The 24,797-nt window shown below is 44.0% G+C and overlaps 3 long non-coding RNA genes across 3 annotated transcripts in view; 1 reads left to right on the forward strand and 2 right to left on the reverse strand.

Moving 5' to 3' along the window:
- Positions 1-12,262, reverse strand: LOC117506524. The gene is made up of 3 exons (XR_004559497.1): positions 12,185-12,262; positions 11,022-11,026; positions 1-11 (listed from the first exon to the last, which is right to left on the reverse strand). It is a non-coding gene; the product is annotated as an uncharacterized LOC117506524 (long non-coding RNA).
- Positions 11,386-24,467, forward strand: LOC117506518. Its single transcript, XR_004559492.1, has 3 exons — positions 11,386-11,396; positions 20,207-20,367; positions 24,275-24,467. It is a non-coding gene; the product is annotated as an uncharacterized LOC117506518 (long non-coding RNA).
- LOC117506520 overlaps positions 19,845-24,797 on the reverse strand; it is a 20,330-nt gene continuing 15,377 nt past the window's right edge. Inside the window, exon 3 of the long non-coding RNA XR_004559493.1 lies at positions 19,845-20,020. This is a non-coding gene — a long non-coding RNA (uncharacterized LOC117506520). The remainder of the gene's footprint in view (positions 20,021-24,797) is intronic.

Here is a 24,797-nt window from a genome sequence, read left to right on the forward strand (position 1 = left end):
ACCTTGAGGATCTTATACGGTCCGATGTACCGTTCCTGGAGTTTTGGTGAGTCGACCTGTAGAGGAATGTCCTTGGTGGACAACCAGACCTCCTGCCCAGGACGATACTTGGGGGCCGGGGCTGGCCGCCGGTCTGCATATTTCTTCGCCCTCGTCCGGGCCTGCAACAAGGCAGAGCGGGCGGCACGCCACACCCGACGGCACTTCCGTAGGTGGGCCTGGACCGAGGGCACACCGACCTCTCCCTCAACCACCGGAAACAAGGGGGGCTGATACCCCAAGCACACCTCAAACGGGGAGAGGCCGGTGGCTGATGACACTTGGCTGTTGTGGGCGTACTCGATCCAGGCCAGGTGGGTACTCCAGGCCGTCGGGTGCGCGACTGTCACACAGCGAAGTGTCTGCTCCAGTTCTTGATTTGCCCGCTCTGCCTGCCCGTTGGTCTGGGGGTGGTACCCAGACGAGAGGCTGACCGTGGACCCCAGTTCCCGGCAGAAGCTCCTCCAGACGTGTGAGGTGAACTGGGGACCGCGATCGGAGACGATGTCTGATGGTATGCCATGCAGACGGACGACGTGGTGGACCAGGAGGTCCGCTGTCTCCTGGGCCGTAGGGAGCTTCGGGAGGGCCACGAAGTGGGCCGCCTTGGAGAAACGGTCCACTATCGTGAAGATGACGGTGTTTCCCTGGGACGGCGGGAGACCCGTGACGAAGTCCAGGCCGATGTGGGACCAGGGGCGATGAGGCACGGGCAGTGGCTGTAGCTGCCCTGAGGTCTTCCTGTGGTCGGCCTTGCCCCTGGCACAGGTGGTACAGGCCTGGACGTAGTCCCGGACGTCGGCCTCCAGGGATGCCCACCAGAAGCGTTGCCGGACGACTGCCACGGTCCTTCGCACCCCTGGGTGACAGGAGAGCTTAGAACCGTGACAGAAGTCCAGGACTGCAGCCCTAGCCTCTGGTGGGACGTATAGTCTGTTTTTTGGTCCGTTTCCGGGGTCCGGGACACGGGTCAGGGCCTCCCGGACGGTCTTCTCCACGTCCCAGGTGAGGGCGGCCACGATAGCGGACTCCGGGATGATGGGATCCGGGGGATCCGACGGTTCCGTTTTGACCTCATCTTCGTGCACCCGGGACAATGCATCCGATCTCTGATTCTTGGTCCCGGGACGGTAGGTAATCCGGAAGTCAAAACGGCCAAAGAACAGTGACCAGCGGGCTTGCCTGGGGTTCAGCCGCTTGGCGGTCCTGATATACTCCAGGTTCCGATGGTCAGTGAAAACCGTGAATGGCACGGCTGTTCCCTCCAACAGATGTCTCCACTCTTCGAGGGCCTCTTTCACAGCAAGGAGTTCCCGATTGCCGACGTCATAGTTCCGTTCAGCGGGGGTCAACCTGCGAGAAAAATAGGCACACGGGTGAAGGACCTTATCGGTCTTCCCGCTCTGGGAGAGCACCGCTCCTATCCCTGAGTCCGAGGCATCCACTTCAACCACTAACTGGCGGCTAGGATTGGGCTGCACCAGAACTGGTGCAGATGAGAAGCGCTGTTTCAACTCCTTGAACGCGGCCTCGCACCGATCCGACCAGGTGAAGGGAACTTTTGGAGAGGTCAGGGCTGTCAGGGGGCTAACTACCTGACTATAGCCCTTGATGAACCTCCTGTAGAAATTAGCAAAACCGAGGAACTGTTGCAGCTTCCTACGGCTTGTAGGTTGGGGCCAATCTCTCACCGCCGCAACCTTGGCCGGATCCGGGGCGACGGAGTTAGAGGCGATTATAAACCCCAGGAAGGACAAAGAAGTGCGGTGGAACTCACACTTCTCGCCCTTCACAAACAGGCGGTTCTCCAACAACCGCTGCAGAACCTGATGGACATGCCGGACATGAGTCTCAGGATCCGGGGAAAAGATGAGTATATCGTCCAGATACACGAAGACGAACCGGTGCAGGAAGTCCTCGGGAGGGAGAGCCGCAGCGGCGCCCGAAGGGCGTGCCTCCACTTGTGCGGCGAGAGCCTCCACCCTGCGGTTTAGGAGAACGTGCTGCTCGGTCATTAAATCGATCCGAGAGGTGAAAGCGGTGAGGATCCGCTGCAACTCACCGATTACCCCTCCCGAAGCCTCCGCCGCGCCTTGGTCTTCCATTGGCCGTTCAACAGCCGGTTGACGCCCCTCGGGATCCATGACGCTGGCCGAGATATCCTGTTGTGAAAGTGTAGGAACACGGACCCACAACAGGGGGCGCAATGAACGGACAATGGAGAAGGTAAATAACAAGATTTACTTCTGTGAAACAAGCACAATTAATATAACAAACACAATTTGGGGTAAAATCCGCTGGTGTCGTGTGGGCAGGCTCGAAGGTAGGAGACGTCCGTCTCAGTCGAACCGGAACCACCCAGATCTCCTCTGCCACCGAACCCTGGAAATACTGGAACCGCCAAGTCCCGAATTCCCAGGTGGCCACTGCCTCCGCTCGTCGGATCCGGTACTGCTGGCAGGAGAGAGCAACAACACACAGGCGTGGATGACCGCACCCAGTAACGGAGAGGGGAGAAGCCGCCTCCACCTCTTGTCAAAGAACAGCAGGAAGGTGAGTACTTATCCAAACAATGAAGCTATCTGTAGTCACCAGTCCTGAAAAGGTTTAACAGGTTTAGCTGGTTATGCGATATATAAATGCAGAGAATACTACCTTAGTCTTAGGCGATATCTCGGCACTGAGGTGGAGACGCCGTCCTCCTGATATACCTCTGTGCTGAGTGGAACAGCTGTGTCTGGTGATGGGTGACAGCTGTCACCCAGGCTACTCCCATGATGCGGCAGCGCCCTCTGGTGCCTGGAGCCCGCACTCCAGGCAGGGCGCCCTCTGGTGGTGGTGGGCCAGCAGTACCTCCTCTTCAGCGGCCCACACAACACTTTTGGTGAGGTCAGGGCTGTCAGGGGGCTAACTACCTGTAGAAATTAGCAAAACCGAGGAACTGTTGCAGCTTCCTACGGCTTGTAGGTTGGGGCCAATCTCTCACCGCCGCAACCTTGGCCGGATCAGGGGCGACGGAGTTAGAGGAGATTATAAACCCCAGGAAGGACAAAGAAGTGCGGTGGAATTCACACTTCTCGCCCTTCACAAACAGGCGGTTCTCCAACAACCGCTGCAGAACCTGACGGACATGCCGGACATGAGTCTCAGGATCCGGGGAAAAGATGAGTATATCGTCCAGATACACGAAGACGAACCGGTGCAGGAAGTCCCGCAGGACATCGTTTACCAACGCTTGGAAGGTCGCGGGAGCATTAGTGAGACCAAACGGCATGACCAGGTACTCAAAATGGCCCAACGGGGTGTTAAATGCCGTCTTCCATTCGTCTCCCTTCCGGATCCGAACCAAATGATACGCATTCCTAAGATCAAGTTTGGTGAAGATATTGGCTCCATGCAAGGGGGTGAACACCGAATCCAACAGGGGCAACGGGTATCGATTGCGAACCGTGATTTCGTTCAACCCCCTATAATCAATGCATGGACGAAGCCCGCCATCCTTTTTACCCACAAAAAAGAAACCAGCACCCATCGGAGAGGTGGAATTCCGGATCAACCCGGCAGCTAATGAGTCCCGGATGTAGGTCTCCATTGATTCACGCTCCGGCCGTGAGAGGTTGTACAGCCTACTGGACGGAAACTCACTGCCTGGAACCAAATCAATGGCACAATCATACGGGCGGTGGGGAGGAAGCGTGAGAGCCAGATCCTTGCTGAACACGTCAGCGAGGTCATGGTACTCCGCCGGCACCGCCTTCAGATTGGGCGGGACTCGGACCTCCTCCTTAGCTTGGGAGCCGGGAGGAACCGAGGAACCTAGACACTCCCGATGGCAGGTTTCGCTCCACTGAACCACTACCCCGGACGGCCAATCGATCCGGGGATTGTGCTTTAGCATCCATGGAAACCCCAAAACCACACGGGAGGTGGCCTGAGTCACAAAGAACTCGATCACCTCCCGGTGGTTACCTGACACCACCAGAGTTACTGGAGGTGTCTTATGTGTGATTGGTGGGAGTAGGGAGCCATCTAGCGCCCGAACCTGCACAGGCGAGGTAAGAGCCACCAGAGGGAGCCCTATCTCCCTGGCCCATCTACTGTCAAGCAGATTCCCCTCAGAGCCCGTGTCCACCAGTGCTGGGGCCTTCAGGGTTGAATCCTCAAACAGGATCGTGACTGGGAGTCGTGTAGCAATGTGGGTGTGTCCCACGTGAATATTTTGGCCCACCCCGGGCCCAGTCTCTAGGGGCGGGCGTTGGAGTTTAACCGCTCGGGGCAGTCGTTTGCGAGATGCTCACTCGAGCCACAAACATAACAAGCTCCGTGGGCCCGCCTCCTTTGTGCTCCAGGTGCCCTAAATGTTGCCCTGCTCGTGTCCATAGCTTCGTCAGCAGGGGGAGCCATAGGCGCACGGAGCGCAGGAACAGAGGAGCGTGGGGAGGGCGGAGCTCGATCGGACCCGGAAGGGAGAGGGACGACGCGTGCCTGGCCACGCCCTTCGCCTCGTTCCCGACGGCGTTCTTCTAACCGGTTGTCGAGTCGTATGACTAGATCGATGAGCCCATCTAAATCCCGCGGTTCGTCCTTAGCCACCAGGTGCTCTTTTAGGACCAGTGACAGTCCGTTTACAAAGGCAGCGCGGAGGGCAGTGCTATTCCAGCCGGATCTCGCCGCCGCGATGCGGAAGGCGACTGCATAGGCAGCTGCGCTCCGACGCCCCTGTCTTATTGACAGTAGTGCGGTTGAAGCGGACTCTCCTCTGTTGGGATGATCGAACACCGTTCTGAGCTCCTGTACAAACCCATCGTATGTATGAAGGAGCCGTGAGTTCTGCTCCCAGAGCGCTGTAGCCCAAGCGCGTGCCTCCCCGCGAAGCAGATTTATCACATAAGCTACTTTGCTAGCATCAGTCGCGTACATCACGGGACGCTGTGCGAAGACGAGCGAACACTGCATCAGAAAGTCCGCGCACGTCTCCACACAGCCTCCGTACGGCTCTGGAGGGCTTATGTATGCTTCTGGGGACGGAGGAAGGGACCGTTGAACGACCAGTGGAACGTCACTTTCGCGCGCAGGGTCCTCGGGAGGGAGAGCCGCAGCGGCGCCCGAAGGGCGCGCCTCCACTTGTGCGGCGAGAGCCTCCACCCTGCGGTTTAGGAGAACGTGCTGCTCGGTCATTAAATCGATCCGAGAGGTGAAAGCGGTGAGGATCCGCTGCAACTCACCGATTACCCCTCCCGAAGCCTCCGCCGCGCCTTGGTCTTCCATTGGCCGTTCAACAGCCGGTTGACGCCCCTCGGGGTCCATGACGCTGGCCGAGATATCCTGTTGTGAAAGTGTAGGAACACGGACCCACAACAGGGGGCGCAATGAACGGACAATGGAGAAGGTAAATAACAAGGTTTACTATTGTGAAACGAGCACAATAAATACAACAATCACAATTTGGGGTCGAATCCGCTGGTGTCGTGTGGGCAGGCTCGAAGGTAGGAGACGTCCGTCTCAGTCGAACCGGAACCACCCAGATCTCCTCTGCCACCGAACCCTGGAAATACTGGAACCGCCAAGTCCCGAATTCCCAGGTGGCCACTGCCTCCGCTCGTCGGATCCGGTACTGCTGGCGGGAGAGAGCAACAACACACAGGTGTGGATGCGACCGCACCCAGTAACGGAGAGGGGAGAAGCCGCCTCCACCTCTTGTCAAAGTACAGCAGGAAGGTGAGTACTTATCCAAGCAATGAAGCTATCAGTAGTCAACAGTCCTGAAAAGGTTTAACAAGTTTAGCTGGTTGTTCAGAATATAAATGCAGAGAATATTACCTCAGTCTTAGGCGATATCTCGGCACTGAGGTGGAGACGCCGTCCTCCTGATATACCTCTGTGCTGAGTGGAACAGCTGTGTCTGGTGATGGGTGACAGCTGGTGATGGGTGACACTCCAGGCAGGGCGCCCTCTGGTGGTGGTGGGCCAGCAGTACCTCCTCTTCAGCGGCCCACACAACAAAAGATTCGTCACATCCTGTCTATGGCTGATGCTGAGACCCTGATTCATGCATATGTCTCTTCTATCTCGTTGTTGTAATGACAATGATAATAAAAGCTATCTATCTATCTATCTATCTAGATTGGACTACTGTAATATTCTATTATCTGGTTTACCGCGGTCCAGCATTAGGGGTCTCCAATTGGTTCAAAATGCTGCTGTCAGAGTTTTGACATGAAGTAGAAAGTTTGACCACATTTAACCCATTTTGGCATCTCTTCAATGGCTTTGTGTCCCAGTGAGATCAGATTTTAAGGTGATGCTACTAGCCTATAAAATTGTTTACGGACTGGCACCTCCCTACCTAGCTGACCTAATTAAACCCTACGTACCTGCCTGGGCTTTGCGTTCTCAAAGTGCAGGACTACTTAGTGTCCCTAGTCCCTTCCTTAGTGTCATATAGCTTTCTTTTATCGTGCCCCTGTTCTATCGAATGATCTCCCTGATTCAATAAAACAGTCAGATTCTGTAGAGACTTTCAAGTCCAGACTTAAGAATCACTTATTCTCCCTTTCATATGGCTAGCATAAAGGGATACTATGTTTCTATGCTTTTTACTCTTTTAATTCATTTTATTAGGAAACGGAGCAGGCCGCGGCCTCAACTTTATCTAAATTCTGGGTCTTTTAATGAAGCTTAGGGCTCGTGGCCAACAATCACCTTAGTATTTCTTCTGTTTCTCTTGTTGTTTAATGCTAACAAGTTACACTGTATTTGTCTTTCTGATGCTTCATTCTGTTTTTTTTTTCTTCTTTTCCCTCTGTTGAGGTGTGACTCCATCCAGAGATGAGTGTCATGTCTGTTCCGGAAACCATTCTGTGCACCAGCAACATTTCCTGTATTTTCGTTTTGTGAATTGTTCTGTAATTTATGTCTGTAGCATCGCCCAAGCAGAGGGTCACCCCTTTGAATCTGGTCTGCTTGAGGTTTTGTCCTCAAAGGGAGTTTTTCCTTACCACTGTTGCTCTGGGGGTTGGTAAGGTTAGACCTTACTTGTTTGGCGCTATATAAATGAAAATAAATTGAAAACTGAAAGAACACCCAAAGACTAGGATCACTCAGTTACAGCGTCACTCATCTTCACATCTCCAACTGTATCAGTACAAATAATACATTGGGTATAAGCAAAGTTTAATGCACTTATTTAATGCCAGAATCCCCCCAGTCATCCCTGGCAGATGTCAGGGTGCATGTGCACCCACGTTTTTCTTCAAAGTTTAAGTCCAGACACCCCGGTAAAGCACGTTGGTGGCCAAATTATTAATGCGCTTGGTTTCAGTGCAGAAGGTTCCGGGTTCAAATCCCACCCCTGCCACATTTCTCCATGTAATGTGGTGTTGCATCAGGAAGGGCATCCGGTGTAAAACCTGTGCCAATTCAACATGCAGATCCACCTTGGACTTGCTGTGGTGACCCCGAGTGCAAACAAGGGAGCAGCCGAAGGGACTTACTTACACAAAATGAGGCCAGGACAAACGTAGCCTGAAAGGCGCCACTTAGTAACCATCATTCATGAGCTACACAGCAGGTTGCTTCAGAAAAAAAATCATCACCTGATCATGGTAAGAATTAGATAAAAAAAAAAAAAAAATTACACTTTCCCTTGAGTATTGTCATCGTCAGATTTTGAAGCCTGGCACCTTCTGTTCAAAGCTCTGCATGCTAACTTTAACTGAAGTAAACAGTTACAAGTTTTAAACTTCAGCTGACTGGAAGTAAGATGAAAAATAATAGTAATAAGCTGATTCACACTGTGTCAAATCATTATAAAAATAAGTTACTTCACAGAAGATTGTTTTGTTTGCTAGAATACCAGAATTAAAGTGCTGTGGATGCGCTGAAATGATTACTGACATCCAAATTATTGGATATTTGGTCATATTTTTCATCTGCATTATTAACAAAATATTTTGTGCCCTGGCAGTGGTTTTCATTAGCCTGGAGAATCACCAGACGTGTAATACCATAATTACAATTGAATTTTCAACCATTTATGACCTATGGGCATTTTTAATGGCTATAGGGCACTGCTGAAAATAGACAAATTACTCTTGGACATATGACAAGAGTCATCAGGAGATGACATATCCCCCGGTTCCCACAAATCAGTAATACAAAGTCTCAGGGGATCACCCAAATGCAACCTTATGTTAAATATAAATGAAATTGATCAACTTGATCTTGAGATATCACACTTACAAAGATGGCAATGACAATACCTTGAATATCTCGCTGTGACGCTGAAATTGACTCCAAGGTCATTGTAAATCGACTGGTGTCGAGAAATCACACAAGTGCATCCTTATGCTAAACAAAAATAAAACTGATCAATTGGTTCTTGAGATATTGTGCTAACAAGAAGAAACAGACGAACAGGCGCACATGCTGATCGCTATATCCTCCCGTATTTCATACCGGGGGGATAATAAAGGAATTATTTACTTTGCACCAACCGACAGACAAGTCAGGTATTTGCATGATTAACTGCATCCCAATCGATGTCAGCTTGTGCAATTCTCAAAAATTACAAGCATGTGATTTAAATAATCAACTTCATGCACTGCGGCATACTGTGATCTGCATGCACCGTGCCCTTAAAATGCACTCTACACAAGTTTATTTAGATAGTTCTCTACTTCTGACATTTTCTATTCAAATCAGGGCAGCCGTACAAAAACTTTTAACCCATTTTGCCCAACTTGTAACAATTGTTGTTGAAGTGTATCACTGTCATTTTCTACTCACAATAACAAATCTCAAAGGTACTAATATACTAATATATAAAGGAAAAAATAAACTAATGCAGCTTTTTCCACTTATAAAAAAAATATGGGCATAAATGAGTTAATGTTTTTTTTTTAAAAAGAGGTGTATCCAATATGAAAATACTATCAGTTATCAAGTTGTTTACCAATGAATATGGCTTTATACACCCTGAAGAAAACCATACACTCAGCCTCAGGGTGTATGGTTTTCTTCAGGGTGTATAAAGCCATATTCATTGGTAAAACAACTTGATAACGATTTTATCATATACCTATAAATGATAAATGCATGCAGAACACAATGCATGTGCTCTCCCTTCGCTCACTGCCTCCGGGGGTAAGGATGCAGGACCCGCAAAGAATCCAAGTCATGGCCACGGAGCTCTGCGGCTGCGGTTACCGAGACCATGCAGCGGGCGCTGCGCATCAAAAGAGCGAGCGTAGTCTCTGGACCTGTGGCTGGAGTTGGATGTAGCTTGGCACAGCAGACAGGGGGGCAGTGTGAGTGGCCCTCTGCAGCGCTTACCGAGCCCGCACACTCAGTAAGCGCAGTGAGAGCAATCGCGGTGAAGGATGCAGAACACAATGCGCTGTTAAAAAAAAAAAAAATTAGAAGAAGCATGCAAAATTGAACTAAAAAAATCTGCAAACTGCGACGCCGCGAAAGGGAGTTACGTTCTAAAAATGACTTGCAATAGGCGAAATCCGCAAAGTAGTCAGCGTTATTACAATTATTATAGATGTTTTAAGGCGGTAAAACCCCTCACTACACACTTTATACACTTTTCTCAAACAGGCATTAATATTTTCTCCCTTTTCTGTCCTGTGTAAACATTCAAAGTTCAAACCTTAGCAGAAAAAAATAGAATGTTTTCCTATAAATAATTATGATGGCTTTTAGAACTAACGAATTTAATTTTAACAATAAACCTACGAGGTTGGACACGTAAGAAATTATTAATAGTGACTCACCAGTATTTCACAGTTCCTCTGACCGCGCCTCTTCATCGTGGTGCCGCTCCGCTGTCCGGATTGGCTGTTTACTCGAGTGGTATGAAAAATATTACCTGTCCGCGAAAAGGGTGTATTGCTATTTATTCTTTACTGTTTTATCCAATCATATTGGCATATCATTTATAGGTATATGATAATGTTGGAAATTAGCTCCATATCAACTTCAATCAACTTTTTTCTTATATAGCGCCAAATCGCAACAAACAGTTGCCCCAAGGCGCTCCATATTGCAAGGCAAGGCCATACAATAACCATGAAAAACCCCAACGGTCAAAACGACCCCCTATGAGCAAGCACTTGGCCACAGTGGGAAGGAAAAACTCCCTTTTAACAGGAAGAAACCTCCAGCAGAACCAGGCTCAGGGAGGGGGAGTCTTCTGCTGAGACTGGTTGGGGCTGAGGGAAAGAACCAGGAGAAAGACATGCCAAGAAGGGGGGCAGAGATCGATCACTAATGATTAAATGCAGAGTGATGCACACGGAGCAAAAAAAGAAAGAAACAGTGCATCATGGGAACCCCCCCACAGTCTACGTCTAAAGCAACATAACCAAGGGATGGTCCAGGGTCACCCGATCCAGCCCTAACTATAAGCCTTAGCGAAAAGGAAAGTTTTAAGCCTAATCTTAAAAGTAGAGAGGGTATCTGTCTCCCTGATCTGAATTGGGAGCTGGTTCCACAGGAGAGGAGCCTGAAAGCTGAAGGCTCTGCCTCCCATTCTACTCTTACAAACCCTAGGAACTACAAGTAAGCCCGCAGTCTGAGAGCGAAGCGCTCTAATGGGGTAATATGGTACTACGAGGTCCCTAAGATAAGATGGGACCTGATTATTCAAAACCTTATAAGTAAGAAGAAGAATTTTAAATTCTATTCTAGAATTAACAGAAAGCCAATGAAGAGAGGCCAACACGGGTGAGATATGCTCTCTCCTGCTAGTCCCCGTCAGTACTCTAGCTGCAGCATTCTGAACCAACTGAAGGCTTTTTAGGGAACTTTTAGGACAACCTGATAATAATGAATTACAATAGTCCAGCCTAGAGGAAATAAATGCATGAATTAGTTTTTCAGCATCACTCTGAGACAAGACCTTTCTGATTTTAGAGATATTGCGTAAATGCAAAAAGGCAGTCCTACATATTTGTTTAATATGCGCTTTGAATGACATATCCTGATCAAAAATAACTCCAAGATTTCTCACAGTATTACTAGAGATCAGGGAAATGCCATCCAGAGTAACGATCTGGTAAGACACCATGCTTCTAAGATTTGTGGGGCCAAGTACAATAACTTCAGTTTTATCCGAGTTTAAAAGCAGGAAATTAGAGGTCATCCATGTCTTTATGTCTGTAAGACAATCCTGCAGTTTAGCTAATTGGTGTGTATCCTCTGGCTTCATGGATAGATAAAGCTGGGTATCATCTGCGTAGCAATGAAAATTTAAGCAATACCGTCTAATAATACTGCCCAAGGGAAGCATGTATAAAGTGAATAAAATTGGTCCTAGCACAGAACCTTGTGGAACTCCATAATTAACTTTAGTCTGTGAAGAAGATTCCCCATTTACATGAACAAACTGTAATCTATTAGACAAATATGATTCAAACCACCGCAGCGCAGTGCCTTTAATACCTATGACATGCTCTAATCTCTGTAATAAAATTTTATGGTCAACAGTATCAAAAGCAGCACTGAGGTCCAACAGAACAAGCACAGAGATAAGTCCACTGTCCGAAGCCATAAGAAGATCATTTGTAACCTTCACTAATGCTGTTTCTGTACTATGATGAATTCTAAAACCTGACTGAAACTCTTCAAATAGACCATTCCTCTGCAGGTGATCAGTTAGCTGTTTTACAACTACCCTCTCAAGAATCTTTGAGAGAAAAGGAAGGTTGGAGATTGGCCTATAATTAGCTAAGATAGCTGGGTCAAGTGATGGCTTTTTAAGTAATGGTTTAATTACTGCCACCTTAAAGGCCTGTGGTACATAACCAACTAACAAAGATAGATTGATCATATTTAAGATTGAAGCATTAAATAATGGTAGGACTTCCTTGAGCAGCCTGGCAGGAATGGGGTCTAATAAGCATGTTGATGGTTTGGATGAAGTAACTAATGAAAATAACTCAGACAGAACAATCGGAGAGAAAGAGTCTAACCAAATACCGGCATCACTGAAAGCAGCCAAAGATAACGATACATCTTTGGGATGGTTATGAGTAATTTTTTCTCTAATAGTCAAAATTTTGTTAGCAAAGAAAGTCATGAAGTCATCACTAGTTAAAGTCACTGGTGTAAGCAGTCACACAATAAAAAAACATGTTACCTAGGGTTGAGCCGGATACTTGTTTCAGACGAGTATCCAGTACGGATAATGCATTTTTGACTAGTACGAGCATGATACAGATGGTGGTGTACTCACTCATACCTAATGTTAACTACACTATGTAATTTTAAGACTCTGGAAAAAAAAAAAAAACAGTTACATTCTGCATTTATTTAGAGCTTTACAGCTGGTGGTCAATTGATATTCAGGTATTTCCTTTTCAGCCGTTTTTTTGAAAATGAGATTTCTCTCATACAACACAGCCATCCAAGGTTAATGGAGCACTCAGATGCTTGACTATCAACAATATATTAATATGATCAAGGTGGTAAAACAAAGTTATCCTTTAACCTACTCAAACACTCATATATTCCACTGAAAGCTCTTCACGTCCAGTACTCAACTGCTCTCACAAATATACTGTTAAAATGTATCTCTCATTTACCTTATCAAATTTTTCCTATTTCCTAAATCAATATTTACCTACTTAAATATCCTGAAATGTGCATTTCAGTGACATACATAAGGGGTTAAATTTCAGTGCCGTGAGTGTGCAAGGATGGATTTCAGTTGTGTATTGTCCAAGCATTTCAATATTTCAGTAGTGTCTGCTCTGAGTATCAAAGGTATTATTACTGTCATAAATATTCAGTATTCAATACGCAGTTTCATTTTCAGGCAATAAAGACCACCTAAATCTCTCTTCCACTTTTGAGACACAGTCTTTTAAAGATTTCAGTTTTTTTTTCCTGGGCTGGCAATGTTTCAAAGCAGGGACTGGAAAATGGGTGATCAATTTACTTTATAGACAACTGTTTTGGATAGCTGTGTATTCTATCTGAAACTGCCCGACCAGAGATCAAAGAGTAGATATCAGCAGATCAGATTGTAAGTGGATGTTCTCTATGGAATCTCAAACTTCTTACTGAAGCCATGTCTGTGAGGGACAGAACACACGCACAATAAGGCTGCTGTTGTCCGTGCTCTCCGACGCCCCCTTCTGGGCAGCATGGGCTGCCGTCTGTAAGTCTGGAGTTGGTCCATGGTTGGTTCTAGTGCAAGGACCTTGGCCTCAGGGGTGAAGAGGTGGGCTGTCCTGGACAGGGCATTGGCCTGTTCTCTTTGTGGGAGTGTCGAGTCCTATCTGATGGTGGGGTTGGGGTACTCTGTCGTACATCACAAGCTCAGGTGGCTGCCTCGTGGTTGAATGTGTCCTCTTGTTGAGCAGCTGGTCTGTGGCCCCTATGACACTTATGCAATTCCTCACAATCATTCAGGACTCATGATATCACACCTACCGTACTGTGCACATGGACTCATATCTTTCCCACACATGCACATTCATGTAAACTATGTTCACTCGATATACTCTGTACTCTGGGAAAAAAAAATATGACGCAATGCTAAAATACCCTCGACCGTATGAGCATTGTGTTCTTTATAATTTTCAGTTGTTTAATTTATTATTAAGATTCTACTGACTTGGGTTTATTTCTCGCTAGCTTTTACATAATATACAGTGTTGCCACAGTTACTTTGAAAAAGTAATCCAATTACTGATTACTGATTACTCCTTGAAAAAGTAACTTAGTTACTTTACTGATTACTCAATTGTAAAAGTAACTAAGTTAGATTACTAGTTACTTTTTTAGTTACTTTTCCCAGCTGCCGACAACCCTCTGCCACCTCAACATGACAATGATACCTGTTTTGCCAAAACTTACTTTATAGTCACCCTTTCTTGACTTCAATGAAAATAAATACTTGTTTTATAAAAAGTAAAATAAAGACCTCTTTCTTGACCTCATATTTAACTGTTGACAGCACTGAAACAGTAAAACTTGCAATTTCGAACCTACATTGTTTATAAATGTAACTATTAAATTCATTCTAGCATTTTTCTAACATTTAAATTCTCTCTAAATATTTTACTTGTCGAAATTAATATTATTTTAAGTAGTATTAGTAGTTGTAGTAAAAAAAGGCTTCAAAACTGGACCTTTAATCTAGGGGTGTTGTGAGGGGGGGGCACACCCTTGGCCCACGCCCCCATTCCATCTGGATTCGCCCCTACTTTGGCGTTTGAGCACAAAGAATGGATAACATTTATTTATGCAGAAAACGTGACCAGATTTACAGGTAAGAAAGTTTTATTGTGTTTTCACATCATGTGGTCCTCAGAAAGAGAGTTTAGGTGCATTTGAGTGGAAAATAGTGTTAGTTGCTGACGCGTCGCGGAGGATCAGCTGTTTTAACGTGCAGATATGGAGCGGCTCAGCTCAGCTCTAAATAAAGGAGGAAACAAAGTATAAAAATGTCTTTGTAAAGCTCAGTGCAGGTGTGCTGATCACCGTGCTTTAAGAGGAGACGACGAGTCGAGCAGCTGCAAAAAACCGCGGATGAAAAGCTCACAGCTCACTTAAAGTGGGCAGTTCAGTCGAACCCCGACCTCCTGCCCACGGACCAAGTTTAATGCTGCTATCGACCCACAATGAAAAATAATAGTAACGCACAGTGACATGGAGAAGTAACTTTAATCTGATTACTGATTTGGAAAGATTAACGCGTTAGATTACTCGTTACTAAAAAAAGTGGTCAGATTAGAGTAACGCGTTACTAAGTAACGCGTTACTAAGTAACGCGTTACCGGCATCACTGATAATATATAACAAAGAGGTTAGATTTCCACACAAACAACGCGGAGTTCCCACCTAGCTCACGGCACGTGACATCACCACGTTAACATGCGCTAAATGGTTTGTAAATTCTTCCAGAGGTGTTATCAGGTTACAAAAACAGCGTTTTCAGTTTTAGAAGTGTTTATTTCTCACTAACCTTTACATAATATATGACAAAGAGATTATATTTACACACAGACGAAATGAAGTTTCCACCTAGCTAGCAGCATGTGACATCACCGCGCTAACATCCGCTAAATAGTTTGTAAATCCTTTCAGAGGTGCTGTCAGGTTACAAAAACAGCATTTTCAGTTTTAGAAGTGTTTATTTCTTGCTAGCTTTTACATAATATATGAGAAAGGTGTTATTTCTAACCAAAAATGAAACAAAGTTAGCAGCTAGCTAGGATTGATGTTACAACGCTAATGTCTGTGAGATCATGCAATAAAATTAGGTACAGAAGGTCACTTTTTAACCTCTTAAAATATCACTTACAATAGGTCAAGGTTAGCCATCTTTGAACTTGTCCAAGGTCTGTGTCCCAAGAATGTTCCCTGTGAATTTGAAGACTGTGGCAGTAATAGAACTGGACTTATGCTGAGAACAGACAGACAGACAGACAGACGGATGGACGGATGCCAGGTCTTCACAATACCCGATGTCCATATGTTGGCCATCGGGTAACAAAACAATAATAATAATCATTTCCTATGAGTCTGACAACCTGCTTTTTACACCTATAATTAAAAAAGAGGTCAAGAACATAACAAATGCTCATATTTCTACATAACATGTTGACTGAACACTAGACACAGGTCATGCTTACACACAGAAACACAGAACTGATGTTTCAAAGCTCTTGCTTAGATCAGGCATTTGGGAATATATGGCCAAGAAAATACAGCCATGTCTTAATCTGCTTTCACAGCTAAGCATATTTAGCCAACGGGATTACAAGCATGACCATCATAGTGTGCACAACGTGTTAGTGAAGAATATCAAATCAATGTTTGGTGAATGCATAAGCCTCTTATGGCCCCACAAGGAAAACACAGATAGAATTGTTCTGAGGTGTCACGACATTTGTCCAAGTCAGACAAATGGACTTTCAGAGAGTTAAGTGCTCGCTAATTAAAACTGGCAATTGTTCTTTCATATATTATCTTAAGTTTGTTCACATATGGTGGTGCGGCTCGAAGGTCTGAAGCATGGCATTTACTGTCAGCAGGTATGTAGAACAAAATATGTACATGTTAATTGTCTGCAGTGGTAACAGCGTTGTGTTTGGACACCAAAAAGGTCGATGAGTGGTCCATCCCAGCCAGCCTGTGCAGGCAATAACCCAAAAATAATAAATGCTGTCATCTCATCACTCACCAAATTATGAAGAGCACAGAAAAAAGGATGAACTGATCAGTTTGTGGTAAACCTTGTTGCATCAGATCAATACCAACACTTTCAGTAATATCCCATAGATGTATCTGCCACCTGCTGGATGGTTAGCAGATACTGGATGAATTTTGGACAATCATGAGAAGCTGCAGTACTGACATGTAGTTTAGCTGCCACCTGTAGAAACATGGTGTACTCACTGGGGCGCATCCACCTTCACATTAATGCATAGCATCATCTTACGCTATCCACTGTGGGCAAATGTTGAATGAAATACACAACAGAACAGGAAAGTAACAATAAAAAGAAAAAAAAAAGAAAAAAAAAAGAAATGGACAGAACATGCAGCTGAGGATGGCACTGCAAAGTAGTGAGGGTGAACCTGAAACACTGGACTGAAACATTTCAGACTATTTGAAATGCTTGTGTTTATTAAGTTTTTTCTCTGTGTCTGCATAAAAGGTAAAATATCACACTTATCACTCAACTTCAACCACTTTTCCGGGTTTGGGTTGCGGGGGCAACAGCTCCAGCAGGGGACCCCAGACTTCCCTTTCCTGTGCCACACTGACCACCTCTGACTGGGGGATCCCGAGGCGTTCCCAGGCCTGTGTGGAGATATAATCTCTCCACCTAGTCCTGGGTCTTCCCCGGGGTCTCCTCCCAGATGGACGTGCTTAGAACAACGGGCCAAAATAATATACAACAAAATGGGAAATGCAAACTGGAATTAAAGAATGGATAAATCATGTGGCTGAGGATGGCACCAAAACATACGCCCAGAAATTACTGATGAATAGCTTGAAACAGTCATTTGAAAGTCCTTGAAACACAGATTGTTATGGAACAACACTGTTACAGAGTCTATTAGTGCAGCACATAACAGAATATTTGCAGAGGAATCCTTCAAATCCGGTTACAAGCACCAACGTTTGACTGTGTATACCTTTTGGTACATATTGCATATGTATATGTGTGCATATGGGTATGCGTGTATGGGTGTGTGTATATATATATATATATATATATATATATATATATATATATATATATACACATACACACACACACATACGCACGTATGTGTGTGCGTGTGTGTATATATACACTGGGCTCGACAATAGCACTGGTCCGATGGCCCGGCGGCCTTTTTTACATGTTCTGGGCCACCACGGGCCAGTGAAGTTCATATTTCACTGGCCCGTATGGGCCAGTAAGAATTAAAATCGCTTTGGGCAGATTTATTAGTCTAATGCCGCGTTCACACCGGGCGCGATCAGATGCTACAAATTCGCGGGGGTCGCGTGGCAACGGACGCGCCTCCTTCACCCGGTGTGTCGCTCTGCTTTTGCTGCGAAAATTCGCCCCGGTGCGTCATCAAATAGGAGGAGCTTCCATTCAGCTCGCCGGCTCCGGTTGTCAGTCAAGTTAACATGACAGACCTTGATCACACAGAGCGAGTTGTTGTGGAAAGCTGACAAACGTCATGAGACGTTCCCAATTCAGGCAGTATCATTATTTGCTGCAGGAGCTGCGTCTGGATGATGGCTGCTTTCAGCGGTCCTTCTGCCTCTGCAGGACCCAACTTGAGGACCAACTGTCCCGTTCACGCGCGCACATGTAAACAATTAAAAAAAAAAAGAAAAAGAAACTCCGCTCCCGCTGCTGTGGGGCTGCTGCTCCTCCAAAAGCTCTTGTCATAGTTGTGAAATAAAGGACAAAAGAGACATACGTCCTGCTCACAGGCTGCTACCAGAGACAGGACATGTTGCACCACTTCGCAATGTTCGGAACATTGCCGAAGTGCAGACAAACTTCGTCTGCAGGCGCATCTTCTGATGTGGCGCAAATTTTGCTTCAACATCGACGCGTCATTTTCGCTTAAGCAAGATCGAGCGCAGTGAATATTATGAATTTCTTGAAACCTCCTGCCCCTGGGCAGAAACCAGGAAAGCAAAGGAAAGAACAGCTATCACCCTCAAAACAAGCACAGAAGAGGAAGGCTGCTGATGCTGAATATGAGAAGAAAATGGTGAGGAAAACTTGGCAAACTTCCTGGAAGAAAAGACGGCCATAGCTGGAGCGTGATGAGGAGAGTGAGGTTGTCTTCTGTGGAACTTGTAGGGCCATGCCAGAATATGCTGACAAGTATAAATATATCAAGTCCTGGTAGGCAATGTGGTATGATTTCATATGCCAGTTTAAAAGTCTAATCAGTATGCCCTTGTGGAAACCCCACGGTGACAACATTAGCAAGGGAACTTGGTTTATGAAATTTAACATATTAATTTTGTAAATGATCAAGAAATAAATTTATTTTTGTATTAATGTCTGAGTGTTGAAAAAATTCCTATCAGTTACCTACCGACATTTTTTTCAAAGTTTACTCACTTTAAGGTTTTTATCATGTAGTATAAGAATTTTGTGTTTGTTTTCAAGTGTTTTTACATTAAGGAAACCCAATTCTAATGTCTGAGTGTTGATTTAAAAAATTCTTATCAGTTACCCCCCGGTTCGGCACAGGTGTGAAAGTATGGGCCAGTGATATTTTCATCCGGGCCAGTAACTTTCAGATTCTACTGGCCCTGTGGGCCAGTGCATAAATTGCCTTATTGTCAAGCCCTGATACACTTACATATTCTGTTTCTACCTTATTTCTTATGTCTTGTACTGTTACAAGTATTATTATTATTGCTTATGTTGCACCTCCTCTGTGAGATCAATAAAGTTTATCTTATCTTATATTTTAGAAAAATAACAGCCATTTGAATTTTCAATAGGGGGCCAAGTAGGGGTCAATTGAAGAACTGCATAGGGGTCAAAAAATGTTCCAATCATATTGAAAGCTATACCACATTATGTGTCTGATCACAAAGATTCCAAAAAGGTATAGTTTGGACTATCTGGCTGAATGTTCTGGAGTTATGGGGTAAAAACAGCAAGCATGGCGACAAAGATCACTTTCAGTATGTACAGGGGTCAAAAGTTAAACTTGCTCCAATTATGGTAAAACATGATGCAAATTATTGGTTGAGTTAGTAGGATTTTAAAAAGGAACAGTTTGCACCATGTGTCATGCTTAGTTATGTTACAGGGTAACATATCTCACATGTCATAGAATCCATTGGACATCGACATTGTTTGACTTTTACTTTGGAGACCAAACATTCAACACAGTCACAACTATTCCATTTGTTAATCCTATTAGTTCAACCAATAATCTACACCACGTTTTACCAGAACTGGACCAACTTTAACTTTTGACCCCTGTACAAACTGAAACTGACTTTTGTCACCATTCTTGCTGTTTTTACCCCATAACTCCAGAACATTCAGTTATAGATAGTGCAAACTATACCTTTTTGGATTCATTGTCATCAGATACATAATGTGATATTACTTTGAATATGATTGGAACATTTTTTAATTTTGACCCCTGTGCAATTCTTCAATTGACCTCTACTTGGGCCCCCTATTGAAAATTCAAATGGCTAAAGTTATTTTTTTACAATATGTACCAAAAGGTATACACAGTCAAATTTTGGTGCTTGTAACCAGATCTGAACTATTCTTACAGTTATCTGCTGTACTATCCACTTTATTCCTGGCCCGGCTCATGTAGAAACTATCGTGCACCCAACTTCAGATGAGCTAACCGGAAGTAGTATTTGGCCATTGAAAAGAACTGTAAGTTAGCGTTCGAGTTAGCTGTTTATCCGAATAACTCTGAGAGCTTATCAATACGATTTAGCCCCCAAAAATGTACTCGTGTGGTTCGGGAACATCTTGCGCTGTTCGTGGATGTACCAACAGCAAGCGGAAGCTACATTTGTGGCTACAGGAGCAATGTTTGGAACACGCACCCCAGACGAAGAGACAGTGTGCCTGCGAGCCTCCGTATACTTTTTACCGCCTGCCCAAAGATGAGGAAACTCGATGGATGTGGCTAAGGAAACCATCCCAAACACTGTACGTGTGTTCCTTCCATTTCATCGATAAAAAGCCCACGGAGGAAAACCCGCATCCTATGTTGTGGTTGGGTTATAACAAACCTATGGAGAAGAAACACCGAGTGCTGAGGAGGTTCAACAGCAGCTTCACATCAACAACAGGTAGCTTTCAATATGACATAAATAAATTGTTTTTAATATTATTAGTAATGCGACTAAACAGTATTTTATAGTTATGCCCTAATGTCTGTGGTGAATAACTTAAAATGTAATGTGTATTACTGTATTTAACCTAGATATTGTTGGTATTACATCACAATGACATTTTGTTAAATTTGAGCTCATAGCATATGATTTATAATGAAAAGACCAATATCATAAAAACAGACCTAGAGGTGTGTAAAAAACAACGTATTAAATATGACAAATGTGTCTATATAAATATATTATACTAACTGTAAAAAGTGGCACAATTTGGGCACAAAGTGTTCAATAATGCAGCACTTTTTATCTAAAGTTTGTATTTTAGCTGTTATTGTGCACCAGGTTCTCTGTTTTTAAATCATAAAATTGATCCCCAAGTACAGCATTACCATGCAATTAATATCCAAGTCCTGCATCATTTAACCCCACTAATGCCCCAATAACGAAATACGTGATGTACTGACTGTAACAATCGCTGAAGATAATTAACCTCAATTTCAAAATGTGGAAAACAAACTTTTTTAAAGAATGTGTATCCTTGCTCATAATATGCAGGTAAGTTTTAAACATATTCTAAATAGATAATAAATAAGCGTGTATGCTAGTAGAATGCAAAATATCAATTTTTAATAGTGGGTGCCATAAAGAACTCTTTATATACGAGGTCTGTCAATAAAGTATAGGTCCTTTTTATTTTTTTCAAAAACTATATGGATTTCATTCATATGTTTTTACGTCAGACATGCTTGAATCCTCGTGCACATGCGTGAGTTTTTCCACGCCTGTCGGTGACATCATTCGCCTGTGAGCACTCCTTGTGGGAGGAGTCGTCCAGCCCCTCGTTGGAATTCCTTTGTCTGAGACGTTGCTGAGAGACTGGCGGTTTGTTTGATCAAAATTTTTTCTAAACCTGTGAGACACATCGAAGTGGACACGGTTCGAAAAATTAAGGTGGTTTTCAGTGAAAATTTTAACGGCTGATGAGAGATTTTGAGGTGATACTGTCGCTTTAAGGACTTCCCACAGAGGTTTTCAGCTTGAAACAGGCTGACGATGGCGCCTTAGAGCGCTGCACGACGTCCCACTGCGTGGGAAGTCCTTAAAGCGACAGTATCACCTCAAAATCTCTCATCAGCCGTTAAAATTTTCACTGAAAACCAGCTTAATTTTTCGAACCGTGTCCACTTCGATGTGTCTCACAGGTTTAGAAAAAATTTTGATCAAACAAACCGCCAGTCTCTCAGCAAATTCTCAGACAAAGGAATTCCAACGAGGGGCTGGACGACTCCTCCCACAAGGAGTGCTCACAGGCGAATGACATCACCGACAGGCGTGGAAAAACTCACGCATGCGCACGAGGGTTCAAGCATGTCTGATGTAAAAACATATGAATGAAATCCATATAGTTTTGAAAAAAATAAAAAGGACCTATACTTTATTGACAGCCCTCGTATATATATATATATATATATATATATATATATATATATATATATATATATATATATATATATATATATATATATATATATATATCCCCTGTAAGTCACAGCTCTGTCCTGGCTTTTACTCATAATATAAACATAGCAGATTAAAATAGACTAATGTAATGTACGTAATGCACTGACTCATTAAAAAAGGTTTTTGATTCTGCAAACATGAAGTGTCTTCAATAAAATAATGGAACAAGAAATGTTTGAATGTTTAATGTATTGATCATAATGCACTGTACTGCTACCCTCAGATGAGCAAGAGGAGATGGATCAGGGTGAAGATCTTTGTAATGCAGCTACATCAACTCGTGATTCCCAAACTCAGTGGTCAGACCCAGTCATCACTGTCAGTCACCAACACCACCAGAAACGCCACACCCTAATGCTGACAACATATTAACGAATGATGCAGACTCTTTTGTATACAGGGATCCCATTCACTGAATTCCTAACACTTGTGACCTGTCTAAAACCATTTGCTCCTGCCTCAGTGTCAATGCCAGTTGTGGACCAAATTCTCATGACTTTAATGAAATTAAGACAAAACTTTGTCATGGCAGATCTCGCTCGGTGTTTTAAGATCTCACAAGGTCAGGTCAGCAAGACGGTCAGAATGTGGATCGATATAATGTCTGAACACATGAGGGATCTTATTTTGTGGTTGCCTCGTAAAACAATCAAAGCCACATTACCAAAGGCTTTTAAAGAGCACTTCTCTAACACTTGTGTAGTTGACTGCACAGAAACAGTGTTACAAAAAGCTAAAAACTTGGATTCCAGAAGTGAGTCATACAGTCATTATTATGCAAACAACACAGTAAAGTATTTAGTGGCTGTTTCACTCTCTGGAGTAATCATGTTTATTTCTGATGCTTATGGCGGAAAATGCAGTGACAGGTACATTACACAGAACTCAGGTTTTCTAGACTACTTGCGTGCTGGAGATGAAGTGATGGGTGACCGTGGGTTTACAGTGAGGGACTTGTTAGAGGAGCGTAAAGTAAACCTAATCATTCCAGCATTTACACGCAGAAGGTGCCAGATGACCAATGAGGAGGTCACACGTACACGCCGCATTGCTCATGCTCGCATTCATGTTGAACAGGCAATGAGGCGTTTGAAGGTGTACAGGATTTCTCACAAACTGTACCTATCAACTTGGTGGCTAAAATAGACAAGATTATCAAAATCTGTGCAGGTTTAGTTAATCTAAGAGCTGAGTTTATTTCAAAGTGAACACCGAGAAGCTGTTAACTGTTGCACTTACACAAAACATGTTGGACGTATCCTTCCTTGAACATTCGTATAAACTTAACTTTGTATTTAACATAAGTGAAACACAGTGGCGGAAAAACAACTACATCTCTTCAAAAGTAGAAGTTAAAGTATAGGACTAAAATTCAACTTCTTGCTACACTACTGAAAGTTAAATGGCTGTAAAGGCGATGTCCAAACCAGGAGTAAATCAGATCGAAAATCAGGACTAGACTTAGTTAAACTAGATCTAAAACCAGCTCTAAACTTTGATTAAATCAGGTCTAATCAGGTTTAACGTTAAAGGCTAAATGCTGAGTAGAACGACTTCACTGACTTCAAGAGTCAAAGTAAAAAATGTATTCACTATAAAACATAAGTAAAAGCAACAAAACTTTGTACATTTTATTGTTGTTTTCCACCACTGTTTAAACAAAATGATATATTTTCCGATCTGCATTTGTTGTATAAATGATTATTTGATTCTAGCACTTTTTTTTTTTTTTTTTTCTTTCTTGTATGGTTTAATATGCATTGATGAAATGTTTAAGGCTCAAGTTTTTGTTTTGGAACATAACAAAAAGATAACTTATTTAACTTGTAACAATAAAAGACTTAGGTAAGGAAGGTAAATAAGATATTTTAAGTTATTTCAAACGTGCTCATTTGTTTAACACATTACACATAAGTGCTTATCGTAATTTCAAAAGATTCAGATATCTGGGGCAGAGCATAATCTTCTTTGCAATAAATTCATCCACTAATGTTGGAACATATGTGAAAAGTAGAAGTTCTGGAGGTGTTTTCATGTGTGTGTCTGTAAAGGCTTTGTCAAACGGAATGTCCAACTGCAAATGTTCAGATGGGGTCCAGATGACGAGCTTACAGGTTTGCAGCCTCAGGCACATCATTGTCAACTGGACCTAAAGGAATACATGCATGTTTTAATCAAGCCTAATTTCTCATTAGTTCATATATCATAAACGGCAATGTTTGCCAACCTAGAGGTAGTATCCACGTGGCCCATTGGGAAGAATGACATACTTCCCATCTTCTAAGCATCTGATGTCACCAGTTGACTGACATAGAAACTCAGCAAGTGATGTGCTGCCTTTTAGTGGACACTTGAACTCCAGGAGCTGTGTCGAGTCTAAAATGCCATCTGGACTTGCCCCAAACCAGGGATGCTCAAGACACACCACCAGGCCTCTCCGCTCCACAGTGTGGAATTGACCTTCCATGAGCTGAATGGCTTTGTCCTCTTTTCTTTACCATATTTAGTGGCAGAATTGCCAGTGAAGGTGGGGTGTAAGTGTTCAGTCAGGAACTTCTGTGGGTTGGTTGTGATCCGTTTAAGCACTCCTTTTGCTGTGCTTGCAGTCAGCCGCAGCTTCCTAGCATCGTGCCATAGTTGTGATGTACTTTGTATTTGGGTCTCTTTGCTCAATGTCTCTAATTGTGTTGGGCTTAGTTGAACATAAATTTCATAAAAGGACACACTTCCTGCAGGTCAGCATTGTGCTGTGCTCTGTATGAGGCATATGTAGATCACACTGGCTCTGAGAATACTGAGGAGAGTCATTTTCTAATTCTAGTCTGTAGCACTGTTGAAGGGGACCATTCGTCTGCAGCAGATATAGT

The sequence above is a fragment of the Thalassophryne amazonica genome, chromosome 3 (genome assembly GCF_902500255.1).
Source record: "Thalassophryne amazonica chromosome 3, fThaAma1.1, whole genome shotgun sequence".
NCBI lineage: Eukaryota > Metazoa > Chordata > Actinopteri > Batrachoidiformes > Batrachoididae > Thalassophryne > Thalassophryne amazonica.